The sequence below is a fragment of the Protopterus annectens genome, chromosome 12.part0, assembly GCF_019279795.1.
Source record: "Protopterus annectens isolate FY-2018-M chromosome 12.part0, PAN1.0, whole genome shotgun sequence".
Classification (NCBI taxonomy): Eukaryota; Metazoa; Chordata; order Ceratodontiformes; family Protopteridae; genus Protopterus; species Protopterus annectens.
Genome location: NC_056746.1, coordinates 188,090,047 through 188,105,881, shown reverse-complemented (window position 1 = coordinate 188,105,881; position 15,835 = coordinate 188,090,047). Strand labels below are relative to the sequence as shown.

Below are 15,835 nucleotides of genomic sequence, written 5' to 3'. Positions count from 1 at the left end.
TTAACGGATACATCTCTGTGCATGTACAGCATGATCCATTAAATTCTATGGAAGCATTTCACATTTTTACCTGAGTTGATGTCACTGAGGTTAAAGATCACACTTAATCTTCAATGGCATCAGCGCAGGAAAAAAAAGAAATTATGTACTCCCCATAAAGTTCCATCCGTATTGTCCATTTTCATTTTTCCTCAGCAGTTGGGTTCAGATCCGACTCGGCCATTATTTTAGTTAGTGGCCACTAGAAAACTCTCAAGTTCCTCCCTTACCCATAATGCACTGCATCCTAACATACCTCAGATCTTGTTTGCTAGTTTACATAATCCAAAAAATATTATTATTATTACTTTTACCCTGGTAGAAGAAAAACAATATCCAGAGCTCAATGTAATGAACAGTGGTGTCCTTATATGTTCTAACTCTTCCAGAAGTCATTAGTTGAAAAGGTAGGGGGTTAGTGGAAGGGGAGTTGAGGAAGAATAAAAATGGAAACACAGATGAAATATTATGTTGAATACATAACTTGTTTATCTGATGTTATCAATTTTCATTCATTCCTCAACAGTTGGGACACAGTCCCCAGCTACTTAGTAACCCGGGTGGACTCTAAGGAAGGATCCTGAGCACAGCTGAGCCAAAGGCTGCTTTTCCACTTGAGACCAGATCCAACTTGTAATGAGTAATAAAGGTATGAGGATTAGCCTATCTTGCAGCCGCACACATGTCGTCCATGGAAGCCCTTGATAAAAATACTAAAGATGTTGCCATGGACCTGATTGAATGGGCTCTTGAAGGTATTGTAAGGCCAGACCCAGCTTGTTGTAGACAAATGATATACAATCTGTAAGTCATCAAGCCAGAGTTATCTTTGTAACTGGCTTACCCAGGTTAGAAAAAGTACAGTTGTGTACACTTACCATAAATGTAGATGTTCGAGTTTATTCACTGTTGCAGTCATTACATTGGTTATCTTGCTGGCAGTTTGCCCTCAGTCGGCCTGAATTCCAAAGTCTTGGGTCCTGCGTCTGTTGCTGTCACCTCTTCCCTGACGTCAGGTCGTCAGGGATATAAAAGATGCAGCCGACGCCATTTTATTTAGTTTTTCTTGTCCCAGATGTCAGGTGCTCCCAAAAAGGTAGGCTAAAATTATGTAAGTAAAACATACATGCACCAAAATAAGCTTTATCTTCATCTATAAGCAAATACACCACCTAGGTTCTATAGATTAGACAAGTAAAGATAAGTTCCAGCAAAAATAAGGGGGATGGCGGGTGGGTAACCTGGACTGCAACAGTGAATACACTCGAACATCTACATTTATAGTGCACACAACTGTACTATGTTCTTCGTGTTTCACTGTTGCAGTCATTACATTTGGGTTGAGTCCCAAAGCTATGGTTGGGGGGCTGGAGCTAAACAGCATTAAGAACGGCTATGATGCCCTGCAGAACTGCAGTGGCAAAGCCTGCCCTGGATTTAGAGTAAAGAGGCAGACTGTAATGTTTTGTAAAGGTATGCACTGAACTCAAAGTAACAACCTCCAAAATGTCTTTGGTTGGTACTCCCCTGAGAATGTCTGTAGAAGTGGCTGCAGCTCTGGTTGAATGTGGCCTAATGCCCTTAGGCACTGGTTTGCCATGCTGTAAGTAGCAGAAACGAATGCAGTGACCTATCCACTTTGAAATAGTCTGCTTGGAGATAGCCTTTCCTTGTGATGCTGTGGCATATGCCACTAGTAATTGCTCTGTCTTTCTGAAAATTTTAGTTTTGTCCAAGTAGAATCTAAGTTGTCTGTGTATGTCCAAAGAATGTAGAATTTTCTCCCCCTTGTTCTGTGGATTTGGTTAAAAGGTTGGCAAATGACTTGTTTGGTTAAGGGCTACACTGGACAGCACCTTAAGCATAAATGTAGGGTTTGTTCTCAGAGAGGCCCTGTCTGGATAGAAAATGATAAAGGGTTCCACAGCCATGAGAGCCTGTAGCTCTGAAACTCGTCTTGCAGAAGTTATTGCTAGGAGCGGAGTTGTTTTCCAAGATAAGAACTTTATGTCCACAGTAGCAGCTGGCTCAAAAGGAGGTAAGGTGAGTTTTTCCAAGAACATAATTGAGGTCCCATGCAGGTATTGGCGTTCTCCTTGGAGGCCTTAAATTTTTGGCTCCTCTGAGGTACTGCCTTAATAAAGGATGAGAAAAGAGTGGTGGCTCTGTATTGTAATGAGCCGAAATGGCAGAGGCATGGATTTTAATTGATGAAAAAGATAGGCCTTTGTCCAGCATCTCAGTTAAATATCGCAAAATCTGAGGAATATTTGGGACAGCTATATCAGTTCCTTGAGCTTGGTTCCAAGCGCAAAATCTCTTCCATTTCCCAGTATAGGATTTTCTAGTACTAGGCCTTCTGGCTTCTAAAATGACATCCATCACAGCTTTACTGAGCGGTGTAGTTTGTATGCCTACATTATCCGCCATGCTGCCAGGTTTCGGGTCCTGAGTTGGCTGTGCAGAATCTGATTGTTTTGCTGGGACAGTAGATGAAGTATTTGAGGTAAGGTCCAGGCTGGGCATTGGGACAAGTTCCTTAAGATCAGATATCAGTACTGGCGTGGCCAGTCTGGGGCAATCAGAATCATTTTTGGTTTCTCTTGCCTGACCTTTAGGAGTACCTTGGGGAGGAGGGGCAGTGGAGGAAAGGCATATACTGATAGGTTTGTCGAGTTGAAAGATAAGGCGTCCACTTTCCAAGCTTGTCTGTGATAAGTCCTTGTGCAGAATCTTTTTAGTTGATTGTTTTGAGGAGAGGCAAATAGATCTATGTCCGGGCGTCCCCATTTCATTGTTATCATGCTGAAGACTTGTGGATCCAGGTGCCACTCGTGGGGATCCAGGAGGTTTCTGCTTAGTTCATCTGCCAGAGTATTTTCCTTTCCTGGCAGGAATTGTGCCTGCAGATGAACTTGGTAAGTCAAAGCTGTGTCCCATAAAGCCATGGGTAGTCTGCACATGGGGTAAGAATGAGTGCCCCCCCTGCTTGTTTATGTATCACATGACCGTGGTGTTGTCTGTCTTTTATCAGTAGTTGTCCTGGATGAAGTAGGTCCTTGAAGGCTGTCAGGGCATTTTGAACAGCTAGCATCTCTTTTTGATTGATATGTAGATGCTTTTGGTTTGTGGACCAGGTACCCTGAATGCCTCTTTCTGCCATGTGTGCCCCCCAGGCATAATCTGATGCATCCGTCGTTAGGCTCTGCCTGGCTGGGGGTAGTGAGAATGGCTGTCCCTTGTTTTGGTGAAAAGCCTTTGCCCACCATTGAAATTCCTGTTGCAGGCAGGGAATTAGAGTAATCATTGTTTCTAGGCTGTGGCAATGTTGTGTCCAGACACTTTTTAGGTACCACTGAATTTTCCTCATATGCAGTCTTGTATCAGGATGCTATGAAGCCCAAAGCCTGCAGAATTTTTCTTGCAGATAACTGGGCCTTTGTTGCCATTTCCTTGAAATAGGTAGTCAGTTGCCTTTGTTTGTCTGGAGTGAGATAAGCCATCTGGGCAGTTGTATTTAAGCTTGCACCCAGGAATATTATCTCTTGAGAGGGTACTAGTTTTGATTTCTTTTTGTTGACTGTGTACCATAGGCCTGTTAAAAGTCTTATCACAAAAGTCCGATGCTGTAGTGGAATGTCCCTGTTCTCTGCTTGTATGAGGCAGTCATCCAAGTAAGGATATATTTGTATTCTTCTTTGTCTGCAGTAAGCAATTACTGGTGCCAGGCACTTTGTGAAGACCCTGGGCACAGTAGATAAGCCAAAGGTCAGTGCAGAGAATTGGTAATGCTTTGAGCCAGCCTTGAATCTGGGGTATCTTCTGCATGATTGTCTGATTGGGACATGCAGGAATGCGTCTTTTAGGTCTAAAGTCACGAGCCAAGCCTTGCTGCCCAGCATGGGCAGAAGTTGCTGCAAGGTCAGCATCTTGAATTTTGGTATATTCAGGAAAGTGTTTAGAATGGATAGGTCCAGTATTGGTCTCCATGCTTTGTCCTTTTGGGTACCAAGAACAGTCTTGAGTAAAATCCTTGTCCCTGCTCTTGCTGTGGTACTTGTTGAATAGCTCTCATGTCCATGAGAGCTGCGACTTGTTTTTGAGCCTCTGCTCATTGATTTTTTGGCAGGTCTGGCCAAACGTTTGCCCATGGCAGGGTATGGAAATGAAACTTGTAGCCTTGTGACACTATGTCTAGAACCCATTTGTCCTGGGATATAATGTGCCAATTTTGAGAAAAAAGTGCTAGTTTTCCCCCTAAGGGTGCTGCCAGAAGATAAGTGCTTGGCGCAGGCAGGGGGAAGTCATTGGGACAGTTCCTGTATGATTTTGATTTGTCCTCTCCACCTTTGGAAGTAGAAGCACTCCACTGCTTAGACCTGTGGGATCCTTGTGGCTGTGATCTGCCTCTAGGGCATCTGGATCTGCCCCTTTGAGGTCTGTCTGAGACTGGAAAGGACCAATTCTTTGTAGGCCAGTGTCTGCTAAATCTGGGTGGCTGTACCTGTAAGAAATCCTTGACTGTTTGCATAGATTTAGCTTTGTCCTCCATTTTCTTTAACACCTCTTCTGCCTTAACACCAAACAAGGTATCATGTTGTAAAGGAGAATCTAATAATTTTGCTTTAACATGGTCAGGCAGATTTTGTTCCTTTAACCAAGCATGCCTCCTAATGACAGAACCCGTAACAGCGGCCCTGCAGGAGGCCTCCAGAGAATCAAACCCACATTGCAAAGTATGCTTTCCAACTTGTTCAGCTGCATGCAATAAATCCTGCATTTCATTGTTTTCTGCACATTCAGAATTTGCCATAATTTTCTGTTTAAGCAGTGACATGATATATTGCTGATATTTCAGCATATGAAACTGGCAATTTAAGGCCCTTATAGCCAAAGTAGCAGATGTGAAAATCTTTTACCCCCATCTATCCAGAGCCCTAGAATCCCTGTCAGAGGGGGTAGGATTTTTTGCAGTAGAAGCCTTGACCCCTTTTGGACCCTGAGACATAGTTTCTGGGTCTGCAGTAGAGTTTTTGAAAAGGAATTTATGAGAGTCAGGGACCCTGTAGTATCTGTCCGGCTTAGGAGCTGGAGGTAAAGAGTCAGGGGTCAGACTAGACTCCGAGAACACATCATCTACAATGCCCAGCACAGGTGGACTAGCTAGAGGCCTGTGTTGAGGTAGTAAAAGGAAGTCTCTGAGCCTTTTCTTAGATTCTGAAAAATCTTGGCTCTCCCAGTGGAAGTGCTCCCTCATGGTATCCAAGGTTTCCCCAAAAGAATAGTCCTCAGGAGGAGAAGCTGAAGGAATTGATTCTTCAGCATCAGAATCCTCATAGGGGGGGAAGAGAATATTCCTGATCAGAAGAGGAATCAGAAGAAATGGAAACTTGATCTGAAGATTCATAGTCTGTCTCTTGCCTAGGCCTCTTAAAAGGAGGGGGATGGGAACCCCTGATCAAGGTAATTAAGTCTTCGGCCATTTTGAGCATCTGTTTTTTGGGCATGGAGACCTGTTCTTGTGACTGGTGAACTTGTTTCTTTGCCTTTAAAGGTGTTTTAGTCTTTGTCTTTGAAGTCAGTTTAATATGTAATTGTTTAGTTCTGAATACACCCTCAGAAGCCGATGCCTGCTCAGCGGCTTCGGACCCATCTGAGGGAATAATCTCTGAGGCTCCAATACCTTGAGTTTCCTGCGGCCTGGCCGACTCCACGTGGGAGTCTGTAGTGGCCTGCGACTCTAAAGTAGCGGGCGTCAGGGGCTGCGAAAGCGCCTCACTGAGAACCGGCGACTTGCTTAGGAGAAGCTTCGTTGTCGGTTTTGGACCTCGGTTGCCTGTCCTTTTCTTTTTCTTTGCATTTTTTTGTGAACTCCGGTAGTCGGATGGCTATCCGACGACATTGTATAATTAAATCTTCGCCCAAAATATCTTAATGCAAAATCGTACTGATGCTTAGTAGTGCGTTGGTTAAATCTAGCACAAAACCAACAACTAGCAATGTCGTGGTCAGGGCCTAGGCAAGGAATACAGTAAGAATGAAAGTCTTATGAGGTATTTGCTTCCCACAAGAAATACAATTATTAACTTTTTCTGACATCGGTCTGGAGCAAGAAAAAAGTTTCCCCAACGGGGTACTTAGCTTTTAATGAAGACTTTGGATCTGAAATTCGAACACGAAAATCTCAGGAGTCGGCCGACCGGCACTTGTGAGCTGCTTCTCCTTCGGGCACTGCGCGGCAAGAAAGACTAAATAAAATGGCGTCGGCTGCATCTTTTATACCTCTGACGACTTGACGTCAGGGAAGAGGCGACAGCAACCGACGCATGACCCAAGACTTTGGAATTCAGGCCGACTGAGGGCAACCTGCCAGCAGGATAACCCAAATGTAATGACTGCAACAGTGAAACACAAAGAACATCACAAAGGAAACGCAACTGATTTGTTTTTCTGATGTCCTTTGTTCTATGTAAGTAGAAACGCAACTGCCTGTGAACATTCAGTAAGTGTAACGTATACTCACCTTTGTTTGTAAAATTTAGAAAGAAAACTGGAAGATTAATGGATTGGTTAATAGGTGTTTACTGGGAGAATGACCACAAGGGGCTTTTTAAGCCTAGTCATGCATCCCAAATCTCTGACAAGTTCTGATACCCCTGATAAGTGTAAGCATGGGCCTGGAAGATGAATCATTTATAGGATACCTGGTTGCATCAGAGACATAGGTGCTAAACCAGGGATGAATTTCCATTTTCCCAGCCAATTGTCCAAGTTGCACTTTGGATTAGGGAGGAACTCTGCTTCACATGGATGGGGACGCTGTTCCATAGGTAGGGAAGTCTCTGGGATACATACCTATCTCTCTAGCAGATCCTATTTATATCACAGGCAAGGTTTAAGTCTTTAGAACAGGTAACTCTAGTACTGTTTGTTTTGTGGATATGCAGAAAGTCCATCAGTGTGGGGCTAACAATGCCAGGCATAGATCTCCCCTTAAAAGCCTGTAGGAGACAGAATACAGGGATTCTGACACCATCTTAGGAAGAAACGAAAGATTGGTTCGTAATGCCACTCTGTCCCTATGAAAAATCAAGTAGGGAGGTTTAGAAGATAATGCTTGGAGTTCTAACATCCTTCTAGCAGAGGTGATGGCTACCAAAAATATTGTCTTCCAAGTCAGAAACTTTAGATGACATTTTGCTGCTGGTTCAAAAGGGGACTGAATTAAGACCTGTAGTACCAAATTTAAGTCCCAAGGTGGATTTGGATCCTTATAAAGAGGTCTCAAAGAAAGGTACCTTTCAAGAAGGCTTTACAAAATTTTGATGAAGCCAGGGTAGCGTTATCAATTTCTATGTGAAAATTAGAGGCTGCAGCTAGTTTAACTCTAATAGTTAAGGAGCTAGCTCCTTCATTGAAAATTGTTGCCTAAAACTAAAGGACACTATGTACAGGAGCTGAAAAGGGTTCAATATGTTTCTGATGTGCCCAAAAAATAAACCTTTTTCCATTTACTTCTGTAAAGTTTTCTTGTGGAAGCTTTGTGAAAAGACAGAAGTATATGACGGACCGGGGAAGAGAGCATAAGTTGTCTGGCTATTAACGGAAGTAGAGAAACCGCACTGTCAGCTTTAGGTTTGAGATATCCAGGTGAATCATATCTGTTGGGTGAGACAGGAAGTCTGGAATTGGATCTAGAATCCAAGGTTGGTAGACTAAATGAAGCCAAAGAAAGGGGAACCAAATCTGTTGAGGCCAGTAAGTTGCAATGAGAATAAATTTACTCTTCAACCAGAAAGCTTGCTGCAAAAAGTTAGGGAATCAAGGGAGTCGGGGATATGCATAAAGGAACCAGGTGGCCAATCGTGGAGTACAGCATCTCTCAGTAATTCACCTGGTGGTGGGATTAGGGCAAAGAAGCTGCTGCACTTATTGTTTAGGGGAGATGCAAACAGGTCACAGCAAGGCTGGCCCACTGGTGAAAAATCATTTCTGGCACCTTTATTTTGAGAGACCACTCGTGAGGTGGCAGAATAGACCTGTTCAATTTATCATGTTGGACTTTCCCAGAATGTGCACTGCTATAAGAAAATGGTTGGGTGAGACTGCCCATTGCCACACTCTTACACCTTCTTGACATAAGGGGTAAGACCTGGTTCCTCCTTGTTTGTTGATGTACCAAACCATTGGCATATTGACTGTCTGAATCACAACAATCCCAAAAAGGAGAGAGTCTTGGATGGCCTGCAATGCTAACATCATCACTTTCATTTCCAAGACAATGAAATGCATTTTGGCCTCTTTGGGGACCAAGTACCTGGGCTGTTTTCCCCAAGAAGAGTCCCCTACCCAATCTGGGAAGCATTTGTGGTCACTATGGCCTTGGGCTGAGGGAGAATAAAGGGATGGCCTTGCAGTACCTGATCTGATCGAATCCACCACCAAAGGTATCTTTTGCATGCCTGGGTAATCCTTATCTTAGCAGACATGTGATAAAGAATAAACAATTGCTTTGCTAACACCCACTGAATAATTTGTGTATGAAATCTTGGTAAGGGAACTAGACCTATATCCACAGACACTGATCCCAACGCTTGTAGGATCAATTGGCCTGAAATGGAAGAAGGAACTGTAAATTATCTTTCTGATCTGGAATCTGGTAGTCTGTACTCTTTAGAGAGGAAGTGAAACTGTCACTGACGTGTTGAAAATCACTCCTATGAACTCCAATGTGTGAGACTGGCCTAACCAAGATTTGTTTTAATCTATGGTAATTCCCAGATGGAAGCAAGTTTGGAGTACCTGGTCTCCAGCTCTTATCAGTAGATGCCTGGCCGAGGAGGTAATGAGCCGGTTGTTCAAGTACAGAAACACTTGGAATCCCTGCAGTCTCAAGTGAGTTGCTACTACTGCCATGCATTTGGTGAACACCCTGGGGGCTGTGGTAAGACCAAAGTGCAGTGCTCTGAATTGGTAATGACTGGCTTGAAGTTGGAATCATAAATACCTTCTGGATTGTATGCTCATTTTTATGTGCTAGTATGCATCCTGAAAGTCTATGGAGCACATCCAGTCATCCTGGCAAAAAGAAAAGGGCAGAAGGGACTGAACTATGACCATTCAGAACTTGGTGTGAGGAACTGACTTATTCAGACTGCTGAGATCCAAAATTGGTCTCATGTCCCATTTTTTTTGCACTAAAGGAACTTAAGTTTCAATTCCTATCTGGTCTATTGGAAACTGTTGGATGTTCTAGCAGCTTCTGTATTTCTAGGGCTGCTGCTTTCCTCTAACTGGGTAGAATATCAGGAATTTTGCAAACCAGTTGAGGTGGTAGGGAAAAGGGAATTATATAACCTCTGGAAATAATCCTCTGCACTCATGTATCTTTTGTAATGTCTACCCCCGATTGCCTCCAGAGGTGGACAATCAGGCCTCCTTTCAGGAGAGCTGGTAGGGTCTGCTGGAGAAAGAATCTCTGGAGCCCTGATTTTGTGGGCCTCCTCTGTCATGTGGGCAACATTTTCCATTCAAGTTCTCCCCTCAGCTCCCCCAGGGGTAATCTCCACGGTAATCATGGAAAGGACCCTGGGACTTCCTGAACCACATTTTCTGACCTCCTCATTGATACCTGGAAAAGTTCCTTTGAGGAGTTGAAAAACATACTCCAACTGGTCTTTCCACCTTGCTCACACCTGGAGAGTGTGTCCTTAACTTTAGGGCCAAAAAAAGAGCTTCTGTCAAAAGTAGCATTGATTAAAGAAGACTTGAAGGGCTCTACAGAGTTACACAAGCACATCCGGGCATGTTTCCTAATAGAAATGCATGAACCCACTGCCCTTAGGATACCTTCTGCAGCATGGGAGATAAACCTCATGGACAAGTTAATGATCGATTGAAGGACAGTGAACGCCGAGGCCACAGAAGACTCAGCCTGAGGAGTACTGGTCCCGGAGAGGGAATTTGAAAGTTCCTTAATCAGATCCCTCGGTAATCTTGTGAAGTGTGCCAAATAATTCTGCGATCTGAGTGCAAAAGGTCACTGAAGCATACACACGCTTCCCAAATCTGTCCAACACCCTGGACTCTTGGTTAGGGGATGGACAGAACTTTGGTCCGTGAGCTCGCTCTTGGTGGTTACTGCCATGACCATGGCATTTACGGGCACTCCCTTGCTTCAAAATTACCTTTCTGTGGGTGGTACCAAAATCTGGTGTGGTCTTTTGGGGATTGGCTCAACTGTGTCTGGTTCTTTCCATGCCTGCTTAGAGATCAAATCAATGAGCTCATTAGTGGGCGGAGTCACCCAGGAGGTCGATAGGACAGACCCAAAGGCCTCCAGAAATAGATTCCTCTTTGGAAAGGTTATTGGTGGACCAAACACCCCCTCTGCTTAAGGATTTCTAGGATGTCTCCAAATTAGATGTTTTTAGATGGAGATCTTAGGGACCTTCCCCATCATCAAAATCTATACCTTCCTGATGGACTCCTGAGGAGAGTCCAAGTGCCTCCTCTTGCACTTCCTCTTCCTAAGTGGAGTGGAATGATTGGGCTCAAGATGCAAACACATACAGAATCCAGAGGGTAGATCTGAGTGGGGAGGAACCGTCCATTCTGCAGAAGTAGAGAACACTCTCCACCACCTCAAAGGCAGAATGCTCCAGGCAGAAGGAAGTCGACAAAGCCAAAATGCCAAGTTTTCATCCCATCAGCAATCCACCTAAGGCAGGAGGCCAGAGCCAAGCTATCCAGTACAAAGCTCCAAGGGGCAGAGATGGCTCCAACAACTTCAGAGTCGACTCTAATGCCTCGGATCCAACATGGATGATTTGGCTCCGAGAGTTGTCCAACTCCAGAACCATCAGATTCAGTGCACTCAGAGAAAACCTCGGAGCTGAAGATAGTATTATCTTTGGATCCGATCCGGATGGTCCCAAGAAACACTGATCCAAGGACTCCAAAATGATAGGTCAGATTGAAGAGGGGTAGGAGCCAGAAAAACTTCCATCTGTATCTGCACCAAGAAAAACTTCCTCATCATTCTGTCCATATCAGCCTCAGTCAGATTTCTGGAAGAAGGAGATGAAGTCACTGATGGTGATATAGAGTGCTAGTGGAATTTCAGGAAAGGTGAAGGTATTCAAGATGGTACCAGGTCTATAGAAGAATAGCATGTTCTGGGTAATGGCTTCAGATCAAAGAGACTGGGATCCAAGAAAGCCATTTTACTCTCCAACACTGGCTGGGTACGAGTAGTCTTTGGATCTGTCTTGTGTTTCTTCCTTGCTGGTTTCATGGTTGGATCCGATGAGGGAGTTGAGGATCTGGAAGGACCAAAAGGTTTTGTAGAAGGTTCCTTGAGTTTTGATTTGGGAGGCTGAGCCCCAGATCAAGCTTCCGAAAAAAAAGAGAGTAGTGGCCTTTTAAAAATAAGTTTATTCTTGCTATCCACTATAGCATGCAGATTGAAAGCCTTACAAATTTTACAGTCAGACTGTAGGTGTTGTGGGCCTATACAGTAGACGCATAAGGCTACTTTCAGTTTGCAAAGCATCTATTCAGTTTGTTCTATTTTCTCAGTAAGCAGAGTTTTAAATAACTGATTTGTTTGCTGTTTAAAACATTCTTTAGTGTCTCCTTGCTGTATTTCTGCTATTTAAAATATTGTTTAGTGTCTCACTGCTGTTTAAAACATTTTTTAGTGTTTCCTGCCTAAATTAGTGTAGCTAGTAGATGTAGCATAGTCCAGACACAGGTTTGCTGCATCTGGATCTGTTTGTATTGGCTGTTGTATTCTGAAGACATTTTCCAAGCCATCTTTGATTGGAAGAGGCCCTTCTGCTCCTTTGTGAGAGAAGTGTGCTGACTGGAACCTGTCTGGTGAAGAGTGAATGGTCTATGGGTTGCAGTAAGCACCCTCATTGGTTCTTTTGAGTTTCTTTTAAGTTTTGAAGTTTTTAGCTTCTGGTATTTAAGCCCCATGTTTGAGCAGGTTTCTGCTTGTTTGCACGTTGTGCAGCACCGCGCACTGCCATGCAATTGTGTGCCATAGCTGGATAGACAATTTCGACAATACTTCCCTTAGATACAGCTGTAGTACATTAGTGTAGTTCTCAACTTTAGTATATCTCCGGTCTAAGAAGTATTGCTAGTGAGGTGTTGCCTATTAAACAACCCGCCAAAATCCCTGCTAGAAATACCAATCTACAGTGCAGTTCCTAGATCAGTCCTGAAAGCACCCCCTTTGTGATAACAGTTCTTCAAACCTAGCATTATGGACAGTTGGACTACCCTTGTTTCTCCTGCCAGCTTTGCTGACTTGGGTCTCCTGAGGCAGTGTAGCAACTGCCTCATGTACACTGACAACCATCTACTAATAACTCTCTAGTACAGTGTATGAGATACATCTACAGCAAGAATCTTGAATGCTTGCTCTCTCACACTCAAAACAGTAACACTGAAGAGGCTGTCAACTCACCCACCACTACTCATACACACAGTATGTACACAACACATAAATCAACATATGTGGAGGTTCTCTAAAAAAAAATTACTGAAACACTACAGACCTCCAAAACAAAAGACTGCTACAACTAACACAGCTCCTACAGTACCCAATAGCAACACCAGTGTCTCACCTACCATGCCCTTAAGGCTTAACACTCAAAAAACAAATTTTCTTGTCATGAAGACTCCATAGTGAGACCCACAGATGTTTCACTCACCAGGTTAGATACGGAAAAAGTCACGGTCAGCTTCCTGTCCGGTGCCAGGATTCATCAGATCATGCATGCACTCAGGTCTCTTGGCAACAAATACCATTATGATTCTGTCATAGCTTATATTGGAGTGAACAACCTGAGATGTACCTCACTGGACTATAAGAAGAGAGACATGATTGAGCTCTCTGAGTATGTGTCCCAGGTAGGTATGTCCCTAGCCTTGAGCAGCATATTACCCTTACCTAGTATGATGCCACAGTATAAACAAAAAATGATCAATTTTGATAACTGGCTTAGTTTTTGGTGTCAGTCAAAGGGGATCCAGTTTCTGTAAGCCTGGGATGACATGGTTGACAAACGTGACTGCTTTGCCAGAGATGGTTTGCACCTGGCACCACTAGGGTTTTGGCTGCTGGCAAAGGCTCTTGCCTCTCCCACAATGCCTTTTTTAGGCAAGGTCTCAAAAACAAAACTGCTGATGTGAAAACTGCCAACCATAACAAAATAAGGGTTATAATGCTAAACGCTAGGAACTTAAACCAAACACTGCACACCCTGCAAGCACTTCTATCACTGGAGATTGTAGATGTCTGTGCAGTCACAGAAACCTGGTTCAAAGCTTCAGAGAGTACCCTGGTCTTGCAAGGCTACAATGCCTTTCACACCTTCAGACTGCAAAATGAAAGTGTGAGAACCAAAGGAGGCAGTGTTTCTATCTACATTAGGGATAAATTCACCTCCAGATTAGTTACACTGGACAACTCCATGGGGTTACCTCAAGCTCAAATTACTGTGGCTAAGACTCCCACGTCATATCATAGCTAGTTATATATCCCCCTCCATGGATCATGATGTGCACAAGGCCTACTTGACCAAACTAGAATCAATCCAAATATTGCCAAACACTCTGGTCATGGGGGAGTTCAATTACCCTACCATGAACTCTAGCCCTAACTCACCAGTGCAAAAGTTATTGACTTTAACTCAAATGCCCTGGAACAAATTGTTCAAACCCCAAAAAGAAAGAACAAACATACTAGATCTGATTCTCACTAACATGACCAACAGAGGCATCACCACAACTGTCGGAATATCATTAGTCAAATCTGACCACAAATCAGTTGCCTTTGAACCTGCACTAACACCAGAACTCACAAAGGGCGAAGTCAGACTAAACAACTTCACCAAAGGCAACCTTTACCCCCCTAGTTGAAGGTATAAATGCCTTCCAAGCCCCACCCCCAGTTAAAAGTGGTAACTACACCACATCTTACACTTAACTAAGTGTATAGACTTAGCTGTATCAGACAGAGCCCTAAGTAAAAACAAGCCATCCCGGTGGACATCCAACTTCAACAAACTTTACAACAAACACAAAAAGTTGCTGTTTAAGAAAACTAAGGCTAGGCAACAGCAATGGAAAAGCACCCTCTTTAGTCTCAGCAACCAAATAAGACAACATGTCAAATACTCCAAGCGTAACTTTGAGAAAACTTTAGCAATCACAGCCAAGGATAACCATAAGGCCTTTTACAGCTAAGTATGTAGCCTAAAAGATAGGACCCAAGCATGTGCCAAACTAATGACTAATGGTAACCCACACACTGATCCCGCAGAGATAGTAAACCTGCTAGTGGACAGATCAGGTGAAAATTTCTTTCCCTTATCCCATCCAAACTTATCACAAACCATGGCCCCAACTCGCCCTCATCTCACCAGCAGGGTGCCACAAGGGTCCGTGCTGGGCCCCCTACTGTTTGGTAAACACTTCTCACAAGTTCAGGCCAAAACTAAGGGACTTTAGCTGGCCAAGTCTGTGGATGACTGCAAAACTGGGTGTAATTATTAAGGGTTCCCTTCAGAAACCCAATCACTCACTTACCCGACTTCCAAAATGCTGAGACGAAAAGGCAGACGACCGCACAACACTGACATCCCGGAACACTAACTTTCCACTCAAGGTAAGTAACCGCTTAGCCATCCTGTTGAACTTTGCCTCTTACCCCCATGGTAGTGTGATATTGGAGTTGGTATATTTAGTTAGTGGGAGTATGGGGGATGTGGGGGTGAAGCTGCCCATATAGGTGGCTCTGCTTTCCTTTGGTTTTATTTTTGTCAGGGCGGGCAAGCAGTTACTTACCTTGAGGGAGAGTCAGTGTTTCAGGACGTCGGTATTATGTGGTCATCGGCCTGTTCGTCTCGGCGTTTTGGAAGTTGGGTAAGTGACTGTTCGGGTTTCTGAAGCAGACCCACTATTGAATCCCCAAATGATGTAGTATACTTCAGGAGGGTCTTATGCAGACCAAAAACTGGTGCCTTATTCATAGTCTCAAACTGAATGCAAAGAAATGCATCATCATTCCCTTCAGTAAAAACAATGTCCCTTCATACTATTAAATTAACAACAATACCCTGTGTACGTACAAAGTGGTATAAGATCTGGGATCACAAGTAGACTGCAATCTGAACTCTGACCACTACATGGCTACTGTAATAAGGAAGGCTTTCTATGTAGCACACTTGATTAGCACAGGCATTGTCTCTAGAGCAAAGGAGGTTATAACCCCTCTATACTCATCACTCATTAGGCCCATAATTGCGTATAATGCCCCTTTCAGCATGTACCACACAAAACACCTGCAGCAACTGGAGAGACCTCAGAGGTTTCTAAGATCAAAGGACTCCAGCATGTGCTTTACACAGACCAACTAAAGTTCCTGTCACCATATTCAGTATCATATAGACTTCTAAGGGGAGACTTATGCCTGAATTACAGAGCAATCCCCAACCCAAACCTAATGAATTTGCTGAACATCCATAAATCAAATGGGACTAGAGCGACCTGTTCCAGAGACCTAAATATGGCCTGTGACTTAAATAGGACATACCTGGAGGGACAGATTTGTCTCCTGGTGACTGCTGTGTCTTTGTTATAGGTTGCCAATTCATGTGAAGTAGAGAACCTCTATGACGCTGCTCAAAAGGAACGTGGACAAGTAGGTGGGGCACTATAAATTCTTACCTGGGATAGTGCCCACAACCCTCCTGGACATGGGCAGTCATTACTAAATACA

The 15,835-nt window shown here is 43.7% G+C and overlaps 1 protein-coding gene across 6 annotated transcripts in view; it reads right to left on the bottom strand.

The window, feature by feature from the left end:
- JMJD8 (jumonji domain containing 8) overlaps positions 1 to 15,835 on the bottom strand; it is a 446,128-nt gene that overhangs the window by 47,005 nt on the left and 383,288 nt on the right. The window lies entirely within an intron of this gene.